This window comes from Eriocheir sinensis, chromosome 44 (genome assembly GCF_024679095.1).
Source record: "Eriocheir sinensis breed Jianghai 21 chromosome 44, ASM2467909v1, whole genome shotgun sequence".
Taxonomy (NCBI): domain Eukaryota; kingdom Metazoa; phylum Arthropoda; class Malacostraca; order Decapoda; family Varunidae; genus Eriocheir; species Eriocheir sinensis.
This window is the reverse complement of record NC_066552.1, coordinates 14,373,501-14,391,493: the sequence shown is the minus strand read 5'-3', so window position 1 is coordinate 14,391,493 and position 17,993 is coordinate 14,373,501. Positions and strand designations below refer to the sequence as shown.

General features: G+C 44.3%; 1 protein-coding gene across 1 annotated transcript in view; it reads left to right on the top strand.

Moving 5' to 3' along the window:
- The first annotated feature begins 11,022 nt into the window (after window positions 1–11,022).
- Window positions 11,023–17,993, top strand: part of LOC126980640 (uncharacterized) — a 61,254-nt gene continuing 54,283 nt past the window's right edge. The window contains exon 1 of the mRNA XM_050830742.1: window positions 11,023–11,110. The gene's annotated coding sequence lies outside the window, so the exon portion shown is untranslated. The remainder of the gene's footprint in view (window positions 11,111–17,993) is intronic.

Here is a 17,993-nt window from a genome sequence, read left to right as displayed (position 1 = left end):
ATAAAAAAGGCTACTCTTTTAGGATCACTACCCTCGGCTGAGACATATTGCTTCATCACATGACGCAATGAGGTTTCAGTACATGTGATGACAAGTTTCATATCTCAGAAAAAAGAAAAAAAATTGCATGAGACCGACCGACAAGGCATCTCCTGTGTGCCTAGCTCCAACTCACCTCACTAACCATGAATTTATTCAAGTTCTTCTTGAATGTATTTATGATACCCAGTACCCTATTAGCTCGATTTCTAGCTTGAATGCATTGTGCCCTTGGACGGAGATCAGAGCTCACTAAGACCCCTAAATCCCTCTCGCACCCAGACCTACTTATGAGAGTGTCATTTAAGCAATAGTTATGTGAGGGGTTGTTCCTACCTACACTCAGAATACTGCACTTCCCTACATTGAACTCCATCTGCCATTTATCCGCCCAGTCATATAATCTGTTGAGTTCACCTTGGAGAATACTAGCGTCCTGATCCGACTCAATTACTCTACCGATCTTGGTATCATCTGCAAATTTACTAACATCACTACTAATTCCTGTGTCTAAGTCATTGATATAAATAATAAACAAAAGTGGACCTAATACCGAACCTTGTGGGACCCCACTCGTAACACATCCCCAGTCAGATCTTTTACCATTGATTTGCACTCTTTGCTTCCTATTGCTAAGCCACGCCTTGATCCAGTTCAATACTTTACCCTCTACTCCGTGAGCCTGTAATTTAAGCAACAGTCGTTGGTGAGGAACTTTGTCAAACGCTTTACTAAAATCAAGATAGATTACATCATAATTTTCATCTCTGTCAACCGCCTCAAATACTTTATTGTAGAAGGACAAGAGATTGGTGAGGCATGACCTACCTTTTGTGAACCCATGCTGCGAGTCGTGAATTAAGCTATGTTTCTCTAAATGCTCCCGAATGTTCCTGGCTATTATGGACCATAAGTCTACCATAAGCCAACTCCCCGTCATTCATATAATTTATCTTTCTTCCTTTCTCTTTGTCCTTTTTCATCTTCGTCTTTTCTCTCTCTCTCTCTCTCTCTCTCTCTCTCTCTCTCTCTCTCTCTCTCTCTCTCTCTCTCTCTCTCTCTCTCTCTCTCTCTCTCTCTCTCTCTCTCTCTCTCTCTCTCTTTCTCTCTCTCTCTCTCTCTCTCTCTCTCTCTCTCTCTCTCTCTCTCTCTCTCTCTCTCTCTCTCTCTCTCTCTCTCTCTCTCTCTCTCTCTCTCTCTCTCCTCTTCTCTCCTCTTCTCTTCTCTTCTCTTCTCTCTTCTCTTCTCTCCTCTCCTCTCTCTTCTCTTTCTCTCTCTCCTTTCACTCTTTCTCCTCTCTCTCTTTCTCCTTTTCTCCTCTTTTTCTCTCTCTCCTTTTCTTAACATAACTTTGTGTTTTTTGTGTACTTAACGTATATGCTTGACCTTAAACTCTATGTTTAACATGTGTGCGGTTACTTATACATCATCTTCCCCAAAATAAAAAGATACAGTTACTATACTTTCTTTCTCAAAGACAGAGTTTTAATGTACACAACACAACTTTGTGTACTTGATTAATCTCAAACTCTTATTTACCATGTGCGTGTGTGTGTGTGTGTGTGTGTGTGTGTGTGTGTGTGTGTGTGTGTGTGTATGCAAAGCTAACAGGTAACAAAGGCGTAACTGTTAAGTATAGCATCTCAGCATGGCGACACTACTTCACCCTACACGCTCCCTCTAAGACAGAACGAGGCATGGCGCAGCCCATGTCTCGACGCTCCCGGACTCGTCACCTCCCACCAACCGCACCATAGCACATCCCTCGCTCCCTCCCCATAGCCTGTCACTGCCGATCCCTCTCTGTCCCGCCCCACGCTCCCTCACCCCGCCAAAACAATCCGCTATGGCAGGGGCCACTACCGATTTCTTTCCGCCCCCGCCCCGCGCTCCCTTGCCCCGCCAAATCAAGCCGCTATGGCATAGGATACTACGGATGTCTTTCCGCCCCCCGCTCCCTTGCCCCGCCAAATCAAGCCGCTATGGCATAGGATACTACGGATGTCTTTCCGCCCCCGCCCCGCGCTCCCTTGCCCCGCCAAATCAAGCCGCTATGGCATAGGATACTACGGATGTCTTTCCGTCCCCGCCCCACGCTCCTGTGCCCCGCCAAATCAAGCCGCTATGGCATAGGATACTACGGATGTCTTTCCGCCCCGCTCACGCTCCCTTGCCCCGCCAAATCAAGCCGCTATGGCGCAGGATACTACGGATGTCTTTCCGCCTCCGCCCCACGCTCCCTTGCCCCGCCAAATCAAGCCGCTATGGCATAGGATACTACGGATGTCTTTCCGCCCCCGCCCCACGCTCCCTTGCCCCGCCAAATCAAGCCGCTATGGCATAGGATACTACGGATGTCTTTCCGCCCCCGCCCCGCGCTCCCTTGCCCCGCCAAATCAAGCCGCTATGCCATAGGATACTACGGATGTCTTTCCGCTCCCGCCCCACGCTCCCTTGCCCCGCCAAATCAAGCCGCTATGGCATAGGATACTACGGATGTCTTTCCGTCCCCGCCCCACGCTCCTGTGCCCCGCCAAATCAAGCCGCTATGGCATAGGATACTACGGATGTCTTTCCGCCCCCGCCTCACGCTCCCTTGCCCCGCCAAATCAAGCCGCTATGGCGCAGGATACTACGGATGTCTTTCCGCCTCCGCCCCACGCTCCCTTGCCCCGCCAAATCAAGCCGCTATGGCGCAGGATACTACGGACGTCTTTCCGCCCCCGCCCCACGCTCCCTTGCCCCGCCAAATCAAGCCGCTATGGCATAGGATACTACGGATGTCTTTCCGTCCCCGCCCCACGCTCCCGTGCCCCGCCAAATCAAGCCGCTATGGCATAGGATACTACGGATGTCTTTCCGCCCCCGCCCCACGCTCCCTTGCCCCGCCAAATCAAGCCGCTATGGCGCAGGATACTACGGATGTCTTTCCGCCTCCGCCCCATGCTCCCTTGCCCCGCCAAATCAAGCCGCTATGGCGCACAATACTACGGATGTCTTTCCGCCCACGCCCCACGCTCTCGTGCCCCGCCAAATCAAGCCGCTATGGCATAGGATACTACGAATGTCTTTCCGCCCCCGCCCCACGCTCCCTTGCCCCGCCAAATCAAGCCGCTATGGCATAGGATACTACGGATGTCTTTCCGCCCCCGCCCCACGCTCCCTTGCCCCGCCAAATCGAGCCGCTATGGCAATATTATATCTACTGTTAAAGTCTCCTAATATCAGTGAGTCGTTGTTATTAAGTGACTGCCTTAAGACGCTGTACATTTCAAGGTCGTCATCGAGTGACTGCCCGGGAGGTCTGTAGGTGACAGATATATTTAAATTGACTTTTGCAATGTTTATTCGCACGCACAAATGTTCAACGCTACTGTTTCCCGGTGTTTTGTCAGTGGGTTGCAAATAGCTTTTGACATAAAGGGCGATGCCACCGTCTCTACGGTTTACACGATCTTTGTTGAAGAGTCTGTAGCCATCTATGTTATATTCGGAACTTAAATCAATATTTGTGGTGTCGATAAATGTTTCGGTTATAGCAATAATTGCTATAACCAAATTTGATGAACTGAGATGTCTTGGTCTAACACAAAATTTTGACATAATTATTATGTCAAAATTTTATGTTAGAGCAAGACATCTCAATTCATCAAATTTGTTTCATAGGCTACGCGCATTGAAACTAAGGATTTTTAAGTTATCTAGAGGCTTGGTAATAGAGGTGGTGGTACTTGCGGGATCCCGGTTACGGGTTTGTTGCGATGCACGGCGTGTATTTACACGGGCGGGGTGGAGGGACGTGGCTGTGACTCGTTTTTTGCTCGGATGACATGTACTGCGTCGTTGAGGAGCCTTCCGAATCTGGCTGCCCCGATGGGAGACAGGTGCAATCCGTCCCTGTGGAAGAGCTCACTTTGTCCATAGAAATTGTCCCATGCGTTGAAGAACTCCACGTCAAGCTCCTTACAGAGTCTGTAAGCGGTTGTTTAGGCTGAAGGCCTTACTGAAAAAGTTGCTCTCCGGCCAAGTCCGTGGTAATAATAATGAGAGAGAATGAGAATGAGAACGCGAGAGAATGAGAATGAGTGAGATAACGAGACTGAGGGAGAAAGAGATGAGAAATAATGATAATGAGAGAGAGAGAGAGAGAGAGAGAGAGAGAGAGAGAGAGAGAGAGAGAGAGAGAGAGAGAGAGAGAGAGAGAGAGAGAGAGAGAGAGAGAGAGAGACAGAATGAGAATAAGACGGAGAGAATGAGAATGAAAAAATGAGAATCAGAATGTGAGAGAAAGATTGTAAGAAAGAATGATAATGTTATAGAAAGGAAGAATGATTTACATAGATTTACACAAATCAGTCCACCACACAGACCCCTTAGTCCAGACTAGGTGGTCATTATTTAAACAAGTGATTCTACATTAATCATGGGCTCCAAAACTTTGCATTTGAACTCTTAAATATTAAATTGAAGGAAGTGTCGGTCGAGCTTGTTCTTAAAGGAGTCAATCATGTTACACTGGACCACTGAAGGCGGGAGCCTATTCCATTCTTGCATTACAAAGTTGGTGAAGAAAAATTTGAGCAGTCTGAATTTACTTGCCTACATTTAAGTTTTGTGCCATTATTCCTCGTACGCAAAATGTCATCGATCATAAATAATTTTGATTTGTCCACGTTCGTAAATTCATTAAAGTATATTTAAACATTCGATCAGTTTTCATCGGAGGCAACGTTTCTCAAGAGAAAACTTGTTAAGGGTGGACAGCCTCTCATCGTAGGGTTTGTTGCGCATGGAAGGGTTAATTTGTTTTGTACGACGTTGAACACCTTATTTAGCAATGTTCTTTGCATGGTGGGGAGACCAAAATGTACCGCATGTTCCAAGTGGTGTCTGACTAAACTCTTGTAGGACGAAAGTATTACATTTTTACTTTTGTATAAAAAGTTTCTCGTTATGAAATCCAACATTTTGTTCGCTTTATATTTTGCGTCGATGCATTGCTGTGAAAATTTGAGTTTTGACGCGATTTTGACACTCAGGTCCTTAACGTATTAAACGCCTTTGAGTTTGACGCCACGGATTTCGTAATCTAACTTATTATTTCTTGTTCAAGTTTGAAGGACCTGGAACTTGTCTACATTAAAGGGCATTCATTTTTTCCCATATATCACACCAAGCTGAAATTTTATGCAATCCTCTTGGAGGGTTTGTCTATCTTCGTCAGTAAGAATCGCCAACCTCGCTTCAAGACCCGTCTCCTCGACATTGTGACCCCTTCGACGGTGCGACAGGGTTGTTATCGTCCTCCCTCTCTGATACGACTTTTTAAAACCACAGTCAACACTCATGACTAGATAAAAATAACACGCACAAACAGACACTGATAATGTATGAAGTATGTTGGAAATACTCAAGGACGAGGGGATGCACTGAACGAGAGAAAGGAAAAGAGGCAGAGAGTGAGAAAAGGAAAGGGAGAAAAATGGGAAGATAAAAGGAAAGAGGAAAGGAGAGACATGAAAAGGGAAAAAAAAGGAAAAATAAAGAGGAAGAGAGAAGGGGAAAAAGGAATAGGAAGAGAAAGAGAAAGGGAAAGAGAGACAAAGAGAGAAAAGGGAAGAAAAAAAGGAAAAAAAGGTCAAGAGAGGTGAAGAGAAAAGGAAAGAGAAAAGGGGACAGAAAGAGAAGGAGACATGGGAAGAGAAAGAGTGGGAAAACAATAAGGAGGGATAGAGAAAAGGAGAAGATAAGAAAAGGGAGAGGGAAGGAGAAAGTGAAAGTGAAACGGAGAAAGAGGGGGAAGAGAGAAAGGGAAAAAAAACAGAAAGAAGGAGAAAGGGAAAGAGGACAAGGAAGAGAGAAAGGGAAAAAGGGAAAGAAAAAGGAAGAGACTATGAAAGAGAAAGGAGAAAAGATAGGTAAGAGAAAGTAGGTGAGAGAAAGTAGAAGAGAAAAGGGGACAGAAATGGGAAGAGACATGGAGTGAGAAAGAAAGGGAAAGTGAATAGGAAAAGAAAGAAAAGTAGAGAAAGGGGAAGAAAAGTGAAAGAAAAGGTGATAGAAAAGGGGAGAGAGAAAGGGAAGGAGATGCAAGGAAAGGGGAAGAAAGGGAAAAATAGAGGAGAGCGTGGGAAAAATGAAGAGGAAGAGAGAAAGGGACAGAGGAAGAGGAAGATAAATAAAAATATAAGGGAAAGTGAAAGGAAAGGAAAGAAAAAAGAGAAAGGGAGAGAGAAAGAGAGAGAAAATGAAAAAAGGGAAAAGAGAAAAGGGACAGAGGGAAATACAAGGAGAGAGATGGAAATGGAAAGCTATAGAAAGTGAAAGAGGAGGAGAGAAAGGAAAGAAGAAAAAGTGAACGTGAAAGGGAAAGAGAGAAAGGGAAAGGTATAGGGAGATAACGGAACAAAGAATTGGAAGGAGAAAAGGGGAAGAAAGAAAAAGGAAAGAAAGGGGATAAGAAAAAGGAAAAGTGAGGGAGATATAAAGAAAAGCAAAGACAAAGTGAAACAAAAAAAAGGGAGAGGAAAGGAAAACAAAGGGAAGGACAAATTGAGAAGAGAAAGAGAAAGGGAAAGAAATGGAAGGAGAGAAAGGCAAAGAAAGGTGAAGGAAAGAGTATGGGAACGTGAGAAAGGGAGAGAAAGGGGAAGAGTGAAAGTTAGAAAAGAGAAAATGAGAGAGAGAGAGAGAGAGAGAGAGAGAGAGAGAGAGAGAGAGAGAGAGAGAGAGAGAGAGAGAGAGAGAGAGAGAGAGAGAGAGAGAGAGAGAGAGAGAGAGAGAGAGAGAGAATGAAAAGAAGAGATAATGTGGAAAGAGAGGAAATGATATACAAAATGAGAGAGAGGGAATAAAAATAATAATGATAACAATAATGAGAGAGAATGAGAATGGGATAATAAGAATGAGAGAGAATGAGAATGGGATAATAAGAATGAGAGAGAATGATAATGGGATAATAAGAATGAGAGAATGAGAATGGCATAATAATAATGAGAGATAATGAGAATGGGATAATAATAATGAGAGAGAATGAGAATGGGATAATAATAATGAGAGAGAATGAGAATGGGATAATAATAATGAGAGAGAATGAGAATGGGATAATAAGAATGAGAGAGAATGAGAATGGGATAATAAGAATGAGAGAGAATGAGAATGGGATAATAAGAATGAGAGAGAATGAGAATGAGAGAGAATGAGAATGGCATAATAATAATGAGAGAGAATGACAATGGGATGATAAGAATGAGAGAGAATGAGAATGAGAATGAGAGAGAATGAGAATGGCATAATAATAATGAGAGAGAATGAGAATGGCATAATAATAATGAGAGAGAATGAGAATGGGATAATAAGAATGAGAGAGAGAGTGAGAAAGAGAATGAGAGAGAATAAGAAAGACAAAATAATAATGAGAGAGAATGAGAATGAGAACGCGAGAGAATGAGAATGAGTGAGATAACGAGACTGAGGGAGAAAGAGATGAGAAATAATGATAATGATAATGAGAATGCGTGAATGAGAAAGAGAATGAGAGCTATTGAGAATGAGAATGAGAGAGAGAGAGAGAGAATGAGACAGAATGAAAATAAGACAGAGAGAATGAGAATGAAAAAATGAGAAACAGAATGTGAGAGAAAGATTGTAAGAAAGAATGATAATGTTATAGAAAGGAAGAATGATTTATATAGATTTACATATCAAATCAGTCCACACAGACCCCATAGTCCAGACTAGGTGGTCTGTACTTAAACTTAAGTGATTCTACATTAATCACATGGCTCCAAAACTTTGCATTTGAACTCTTAAATATTAAATTGAAGGAAGTGTCGGTCGAGCTTGTTCTTAAAGGAGTCAATCATGTTGCACTGGACCACTGAAGGCGGGAGCCTATTCCATTCTTGCATTACAACGTTGGTGAAGAAAGATTTGTGCAGTCTGAATTTACTTGCCTACACTTAAGTTTTGTGCCATTATTCCTCGTACGCAAAATGTCATCGATCATAAACAATTTTGATTGGTCCACATTCGTAAATTCATTAAAGTATATTTAAACAATCGTTCAGTTTTCATCGGAGGCAACGTTTCTCAAGAGAAAACTTGTTAAGGGTGGACAGCCTCTCATCGTAGGGTTTGTTGCGCATGGAAGGGTTAATTTGTTTTGTACGACGTTGAACACCTTATTTAGCAATGTTCTTTGCATGATGCGGAGACCAAAACTGTACCGCATGTTCCAAGTGGTGTGTGAATAAACTCTCGTAGAACGAAAGTATTATATCTTTTCTTTTGTATAAAAAGTTTCTCCTAATGAAATCCAACATTTTGTTCGATTTATATTTTGCGTCGATGCATTGCTGTGAAAATTTGAGTTTTGACGCGATTTTGACACTCAGGTCCTTAACGTATTGAACACCTTTGACTTTGACGCCACGGATTTCCTAATCTAACTTATTATTTCTTGTTCAAGTTTGAAGGACCTGGAACTTGTCTACATTAAAGGGCATTCATTTTTTCTTATATGTCACACCAAGCTGAAATTTCATGCAAATCCTCTTGGGGGTTTGTCTGTCTTCGTCAGTAAGAATCGCCGACCTCGCTTCAAGTCCCGTCTCCTCGACATTGTGACCCCTTCGACGGTACGACAGATTTGTGTTCGTCCTCCCTCTCTGATACGACTTTTTAAAACCACAGTCAACACTCATGACTAGATAAAAATAACACACGCACAAAAAGACACTGATAATGTATGAAGTATGTTGGAAATACTCAAGGACGAGGGGGTGCACTGAACGAGAGAAAGGAAAAGAGGCAGAGAGTGAGAAAAGGAAAGGGAGAAAAATGGGAAGATAAAAGGAAAGAGGGGGGGGGGATGGGAGAAAGAGGAAAGGAGAGACATGAAAAGGGAAAAAAAAGGAAAAATAAAGAGGAAGAGAGAAGGGGAAAAAGGAATAGGAAGAGAAAGAGAAAGGGAAAGAGAGACAAAGAGAGAAAAGGGAAGGAACAAAGGAAAAAAGGCGATTTTGAAACTCAGGTCCTTAACGTATTGAACGCCTTTAAGTTTGACGCCACGGATTTCGTAATCTAACTTATTATTTCTTGTTCAAATTTGAATGACCTGGAACTTGTCTACATTAAAGGGCATTCAGTTTTTTTTATATATCACACCAAGCTGAAATTTTATGCAAATCCTCTTGGAGGGTTTGTCTGTCTTTGTCAGTAAGAATCGTCGACCTCGCTTCAAGTCCCGTCTCCTCGACATTGTGACCCCATCGACGGTGCGATAGGGTTGTTTTCGTCTTCCCTCTCTGATACAACTTTTTAAAACCACAGTCAACACTGTGAAGAGTGAAAGTTAGAAAAGAGAAAATGAGAAGGAATGAGAGAGAGAGAGAGAGAGAGAGAGAGAGAGAGAGAGAGAGAGAGAGAGAGAGAGAGAGAGAGAGAGAGAGAGAGAGAGAGAGAGAGAGAGAGAGAGATAACTAGTGTGTGCATGTGTGTGTTAAGCCTCATCACCAGCAACTCAATGGGCCAGTTCCGCGTCATCCCACGGGCCCCATCACACACACACACCCCGGTGACTGGGGAGAGCTCTCTCTGTGTTTTCCCAGCGCATCACAGAGGTGATTGTCTCGGGAATGGAGGCACACATTCTACGTACTTTCTCTACTCCTCATGCTAAAAAGCTTTGGTTTAATCACGCTTATTTCCATGGTATCAAAGATAGAGAGGCAGCTCACAAAAGGTACCAAAGCCTTCTTACTTCTGCTAACCATGATCATCATCTTTCCACCCGAAATCGTGCCAAATCTTACTTTCTTATCATTCTTACCAAAAGCTCTTTCATTAATAAGAAATGTCAAAACCATGCTTTTTCTAATTATTCCAGAGACTTCTGGCACCTAGCTCAAAACATCTCCAACTTCACTTCCTCATCTCTCCCTCCTCTTCTTAACCCAGACAACAGCACCGATGTCTGTTTTAATTCTAATAATTATAAGGCTGAACTCTTCTCGCAAACTTTCTGTAACAGCTCAACTTTTTGGGCGTATTCCTCCTACTCATCCCCCCCTCTGACTCCTTAATGCCTGTTATTAAGATTCTTAGGAGTGATGTTTTCTATGCTCTCTTTAGCCACAACTCTCAAAAGCCTTATGGACCTGATGATCAGAGTATGGTTTCCGAAAGGGGCGTTCTATTGGAGATCATCTTGCTCTCCTAGCTGACTCTTGGTCATCCTCTTTTAGCCATTTCGATGGAACTTTCGCAGTTGCACTGGCCATATTGAAAGTTTTCGATAGAGTCTGGCACAAGTCTTTGCTTTCTAAACTACCCTTTTACGGTTTCTATACTTCTCTCTCATCCCTAATATCCAGTTTCCTTTCCGACCGTTCTATCTCTGCTGTGGTAGACGGTCACTGTTCTTCCCCTAAACCTATCAACAGTTGTCGTCCACAGGGCTCTGTCCTATCACTCATTCTCTTCCTATTATTCATCAGTTATATGTCCATAACAAACTGCCATATCCACTCATATGCTGGCCACTCTACTCTGCATTATTCAATTTCTTTCAACAGAAGACTCTTTCAACAGGAAATACAAGATTCCAGACTGGAGGCTGCAGAACCCTAAAACTCAGACCTTGCTATCGTTATTGACTGGGGTAAAAGGAATCTAGGGAAACCTACTTCTCCTTAGATCGTTCGGGTGGTGGCAGCTACCCCCAAGGTACCCCCCAAAAAAAGAGCACCTCGGGTCCTCAACCCCCACTTGCTTACCCCACTCCCCTTTTCTCTTATATCACTGGGTTATCTTATCGCACCACATTATCGCATGCAGCGACAGGACACTACAGTCCCCAGGCCCCAAGTCTGCCATCCCAATCTGAATGCTGATATCTTCGGCCAGGTTGGTCTGTAAAAATTGCCTATCAATGGTTGCCCTTGCCATCGTGGAATACCACCGTGCCAACTGCTTCATTTGTCGTCTTGCCTCCAGCAGTGCAGGCAGACAAGGCTGTCTTCAGCTGCATCACGTAAGGGTTGAATCAATTCTAGCTTGAAAAGTCACGGTAAGCTCACTCTTTTTTTGTGTGCGTACGGATAAGGCAACAAAAAAAATAATAAAAAAGCCCGTTAAGCGCTGCTTTCTCAAAAGATAAGGGAATGAGTGGCCAGAAGAGAGGTAAGCGTATTAGAGTACTGTTGTCGACATGTAGTAGTGTAAAGGAGACGAGGAGGCGCTGGAGATCATTGCTCTCCAGGATTCCAGAAACGTCTGGACTGTATAGTGTTGGGAAGCGTTGGCTGAGGCAAAATACCACAAACAATGAGCTGAAGATTTAGTGATACTTCGAGTTCAAATTAGAATATAATTCATAACCGGTAACAAGGAACTCGGGACACTGCAGCGCGGCTCACGTCACTGGTCTTCATGTAGACTCCTGTGACACAAAATGGGACGCAGCGTTTGCAGCAGTGTGAAGGAACGAGACTGCAGGGGCCCAAGGCTGTTCCGGGCTAACAGTTTTCCTCCTTAGCCATGTGTTTTGCACCCCACTTACACAGTGTAGTCAGGAGAAGCGATACACAAGATGTAAACTCCGCCTTTAATATGCACTTCAGCTCGCACAGCCCACGGGAGACAGGTAGGACGACCGGCGTGGTAAGGCCGCTCACACAGCCCACGGGAGACAGGTAGGCCGGCCGGCGTGGTAAGGCCGGCAAGGGGCGGCCCGGATATACGGTCTCGATGCCAACAGCGTCTTCCCCGGGTAGACCACAGCGGTGCTACGACCGAGTGATGGATGGCAGTACCGGACTGGGCGTAACGCGACAGCAGCCTCGTCAGTTGGAGGACTCTTTAGGTGGTGAAGAGGAGCCAGTGCCTAGCGAGCTGGCTCGACCGAGTCCTGGAGTCGTTTCCTGTCCTCAGCGCACCAACGTCCGAGGTTGCTTCGGCTTCTGACGTCAGGGCCCCCACTCGCGCCGGGTGGAGCTTGGGCAGGGCGTTCGAGGCGTTCCGCTGCGGGAATTGTGAAGCCTCGCTCGGGACGAGTGTAGGTCGAGCGGGGTGTTCCGGAGCTATAACAGAGTCGACGGGTTTATAGTTGTCTTCCCTTTACAAGCAGCTACTCGAAGGCTGTAACGATGGTACGTTGCCACGATCCTGGAATGACCAGCCAGCCTGAACAAACGACTCGGAGCGAGTAGACACGGAAATGCTCTGCAGGGAGACGCTAAGAAGGCGACTCGTAATACCAGTTGAGGTTTAAAAGCGTGAAAGGGCGAGGTCCCAAGTATCTAAGACAGGCCTTAATAAGGTGAAAAGACGCAAAATAGGCGTCGATCCCCTCATCCACAATGCCATATTTGTAAAGGGAACAAGGGGAGGAGTGGTGTGGAATCTTACAAGTATCTTATGGATCTGTTATCAGAATCAAGGGATGCTTGCGGCGAAGTCGAACTTTAAAAAAAAACGCTTGATTCAGCGCATAGCGAGGTACTCTGGGAGCTCCTGCAACTCTGTGTTTAATGACTTGTATGTATTCTTGAACTGGAAGTGCTGTGATTGTGTGTGTGGGATGTCCAACAGCTTTCCAGTGAGCACGCGAGTAAGGCCCCATCATTTTTCAACACTTGCACGGAGTGGGTATTAGGCAGTAAAGAGTGGGTATTGGGAACTATGTATCAAAGTCACCGTGCATAATCTGTTGGCCACACCAAGGTCATTGACCTGTTTTTTGGCGATGATCCAGTAATCCTTACGGAGTCACTGTAGGTTCTTTCAATGGCTATCGATTAACTGGACGAGGAGGTACAGATACTATCGACTCCAATGGCCTGGAGGACACCCAAACTCGAACTGTCATTGACGGAGACAAGACACGGCACCGTCGCTCTTCCTCCCCAGGTGTGTGTGTGTGTGTGTGTGTGTGTGTGTGTGTAAGAGAGAGAGAGAGAGAGAGAGAGAGAGAGAGAGAGAGAGAGAGAGAGAGAGAGAGAGAGAGAGAGAGAGAGAGAGAGAGAGAGAGAGAGAGAGAGAGAGAGAGGTGGAACGAGGGGAGGAAGGAGTGCGTGCGTGCATGTGTGTGTGTGTGTGTGTGTGTGTGTGTGTGTGTGTGTGTGTGTGTGTGTGTGTGTGTGTCATCCACCTCTTTCTCCTTCTTATTATTTATTATTTATTTATTTTTTATTCATTACTATATTGGCGAAATCATCAATACAGCTGAATATTGTTATTATCTTACCATTATTATTATTATTTTTATTATTATTATTATTATTATTATTATTATTATTATTATTATTATTATTATTATTATTATTATTATTATTATTATTATTATTATTATTATTATTATTATTATTATTATTATTATTATTATTATTAATATTATTATCATTATTATTATCATTGTTATCATTAAAGTTAAAGTAGCAGTAGTAGTAATAGTAATAGTAGCAGTAGTAGTAGGAGCAGCAGTAGTAGTAGTAGTAGTAGTAGTACGAGTAGGTAGGAAGACACCTACCGAACGGGCGTGAGCTATTCCCGGTGAGGATATATGGGAAGCGAGGAGGGTGCTGAAGCCCTTCAAAGACCCTTCCCATGTCCTCACTAACCGTTTCCCTTTTGTCTCATCAACACCAGAGAGCAGTTCAGCATGCTCTCTAAAGACAGTTCCTCTCTCTTTTTACACCACACTACATTCACACAACACACACACACCTTTTCCCAAAATTCAAAATTCAAATTGGCGAAAAATTACAGAGCCTCGGAGTCCCCGCCTGGGAGGGGGACCATAAATTCCCCCAGGGAGGACTCCCCTTCTGGCTGCCGACTTGAAAGTTGTCCTGATGACTCCTCAAACCTCCTCCTTATCAATTTCTGCAACATTCGCGGTCTTCGTTCTAATTTTCATTCTCTGGACCACCATCTCTCCTCTAAACCTCACCTTCTATTCCTCACCGAAACACAGGTTTCTGAGGCTACTGACAGCAACCTCTACTCTGTTCCCTCCTACTATCTCTAAATTTCAATCCAAAGCTGGATGTTGTGCTTACGTGCGCAACGACATCACTTGCTCACGTGCCCACGACCTTGACTCTTCAGTATTGTCTACCATCTGGCTAAGACTTTATTGTCATTCTATTAATAAATACATATGTGCTGTTAATCTCTCACCTAATTCTACTAACTATGTAAAATTCTTTGACTATTTGAACCCTAAAGTGGAGTACATCTTGACTCACTCTCCCTTCGCTGAAATCTCCATCTTAGGAGATTTCAAGATTCACCACAAGCTTTGGCTTTCATCCTCTTTCACTGACTAGCCTGATGAACAGGCCTACAGCTTTGCTCTCCTCAACGACCTAGAGCAGTTGGTTCAGCACCCTACTCGTATTCCCGACCGCCTTGGACACAGGCCCAACATTCTAGACCTCTTCCTTACCTCTAATCCTTCTGCTTACTCTGTCAAACTGATCTCTCCGTTGGGCTCCTCCAATCATAACCTTATTTCTGTATCCTGTCCTATCGCTCCTGTACATCCTCTGGACCCACCGAAGAGGCGATGCTTCTGGCATTTTTCTTCAGCTCGGTGGGACGAACTGAGGATGTACTTTTCCGATTTCCCGTGGAATGATTACTGCTTCCAGGAGAGAGACCCCTCTGTGTGTGCCCAGCGCAGCACAGAGGTGATTGTCTCTGGAATGGAGGCATACATTCCACGTTCTTTCTCTACTCCTCATGCTAAAAAGCCTTGGTTTAATCATGCTTGTTCTCGTGCTATTAAAGATAGACAGGCAGCTCACAAAAGGTTCCAGAGCCTTCGAACACCCGCTAACTTTGACCTTTACATTTCAGCCCGGAATCGTGCCAAATCTATTCTCCGACTTGCCAAAACTTCTTTTATCAATATAAAATGTCATCACCTTGCTTCTTTTAATTCTTCCCGTGACTTCTGGCATCTAGCCAAAAATATATCCTCTAATTTCACTTCTTCCTCTTTCCCTCCTCTCCTTAACCCTGACGGCAGCTCTGCCGTCTCATCTGTCTCTAAGGGTGAACTCTTCGCTCAAACATTCTGTAAGAACTCCACCCTAGACGATTCTGGGCATATTCCTCCTACTCATCCCCCCTCTGACTCCATTATGCCTGTTATTATAATTCTTCCAAATGATGTTTTCTATGCCCTCTCTGGCCTCAACTCTCAGAAGGCTTATGGACCTGATGGAGTGCCTCCTATTGTCCTTAAAAACTGCTTCCGTGCTGACACCGTGCCTGGTCAAACTCTTTCGCCTCTGCCTGTCAACATCTACCTTTCCTTCCTGCTGGTATGACTTTGTACAGCCTGTGCCTAAAAAGGGTGACCGTTCCAATCCCTCGAACTATAGCCCTATAGCTTTACTTTCTTGTCTATCTAAAGCTTTTGAATCAATCCTTAACCGGAAGACTCAAAAGCACCTTTCCACTTCTGACCTTCTATCTGATCGCCTGTATGGGTTCCGCAAGGGACGTTCTACTGGTGATCTCCTTGCCTTCCTAACTGACTCTTGGTCATCCTCTCTTAGCCGTTTCGGTGAAACCTTTGCTATTGTGTTGGACATATCAAAAGCTTTTGAAAGGGTCTGGCTCAAATCTTTGCTTTCCAAAGTACCCTCCTACGTTTTATATCCTTCTCTCTGTACCTTTATCTCCAGAGTCCTTTCTGACCGTTCTATTTCTGCTGTGGTGGACGGTCACTGTTCTTCCCCTAAACCTATTAACAGTGGTGTCCCACAGGGTTCTGTCCTATCTCCTACTCTCTTTCTGTTGTTCATTGATGATCTTTCCAAAACGAACTGTCCTATCCATTCTTACACCGATGACTCCACTCTGCATTACTCAACTTCTTTTAATAGAAGACCCACTCCACAGGAACTTAATGATTCAAGGCTGGAGGCAACAGAACGCTTAGCCCCAGACCTTACTATTATTTCCGATTGGGGCAAGAGGAGCCTGGTGTCCTTCAACGTCTCAAAAACACAGTTTCTCCACCTATCCACTCGACACAATCTTCCAAACAACTATCCCCTATTCTTCGACAACACTCAGCTATCACCTTCTTCAGCACTAAACATTCTCGGTCTATCGTTAACTCAAAATCTCAACTGGCAACCTCATATCTCATCTCTTACTAAATCAGCTTCCTCTAGGCTGGGCGTTCTGTACCGTCTCCGCCAGTTATTCTTCCCCGCATAGTTGCTATCCATTTACAGGAGCCTTGTCCGCTCTCGTATGGAATATGCATCTCATGTCTGGGGGGGGGCCCACTCACACAGCTCTCCTTGACAGAGTGGAGTCAAAGGCTCTTCGTCTCATCAACTCTCCTCCTCATACTGATAGTCTTCTACCTCTCAAATTCCGTCGCCATGTTGCCTCTTTCTATCTTCTATCGATATTTTCATGCTGACTGCAAGAGTCAATCAGCATCTTCACTCTTTTATCCCTCACGCTGGTAAACTCTGGAACAATCTTCCTTCATCTGTATTTCCTCCTGTCTACGACTTGAACTCTTTCAAAAGGAGGGTATCAGGACATATCTCCTCCCGAAATTGACCTCTCTTTTTGGACACTCCTTTGCTCTCTACTCAGGAGCAGTGAGTAGCGGGTCTTTTTATATATTTTTCTTTACGCCCTTGAACTGTCTCCTTAGCTGTAAAAAAAAAAAAAAGTAGTAGTGATAGTAGTAGTAGTAGGAGGAGGAGCAGGAGGAGTTGTCTTAGTAATCGCATTATTATTATTATTATTATTATTATTATTATTATTATTATACTATTATTATTATTATTATTATTATTATTATTATTATTATTATTATTATTATTACTATTATTATTACTATTAATAGTAGTAGTAGTAGTAGTAGTATCAGTAGTAGTAATAGTATTAGTATTAGTATTAGTAGTAGTGGAAGTAGTAGTACTAATAGGAGGAGGAGCAGGTGGAGGATTAGTAGTAACAAATGTACGGAAGTGGGGGTTGCCCCCGCGGGGGGGACTGGAAGTGGGGGTTGGGGGGGTCAGCGGGGGGGTTACGGAAGAGGGGGCATCTAGACCCCCACCCCCCACATCTATTTTACCTTTTCACCAAACCCCCCCTACCCCCAACCCCGACCCCCCCAAAAAAAAAATCTTTCGCTTTTTCACATGCCTCTCCTCCTCCCCCTTTCCCTCCACCCCCTCTCGGGCTAGCGTACGGAAGCGGGGGGGACTGGAAGTAGGGGTTGGGAGGTCAGCGGAGGGTACTTGAAGAATTTAAGATAAGATCGTGAGCTCGAGTGACCACAAGATGGTAATCACAGAAAAAGGTTAAAGACATTAGGTTAATGACCAGGCTGGAATATGTCCCGCGCATCTGTTCCCGGTGTCTTATCTTTCTTCCCATAGGCGCATACACACACACACACACACACACACACACACACACACACACACACACACACACACACACACACACACACACACACACACACACACACACACACACACACACACACACACACACACACACACACACACACTCACACAAGTTAAGATCGAGATCTCGAATGACCCCAAGATTACAATCACGGAAAAAGGTTAAAGACATTAGGTTAATGACCAGGCTGGAATATGTCCCGCGCACCTGTTCCCGGCGTCTTATCATTCCCTCCTTCTTCCCACTGACGCGCATACACACACACACGCACACACACGCACACACACACACACACACACACACACACACACACACACACACACACACACACACACACACACACACACACACACACACACATCTGGTCTTACGAGATAAAATCGCGGAAAAAATGGATCGATGACATCTCCATGTATCTGAGGCCACGCCTATTGAAGTCTTAATGATTCAAGTCATTACAATAAACCTCAGGTTATTAAGGACTGACCCGAGGA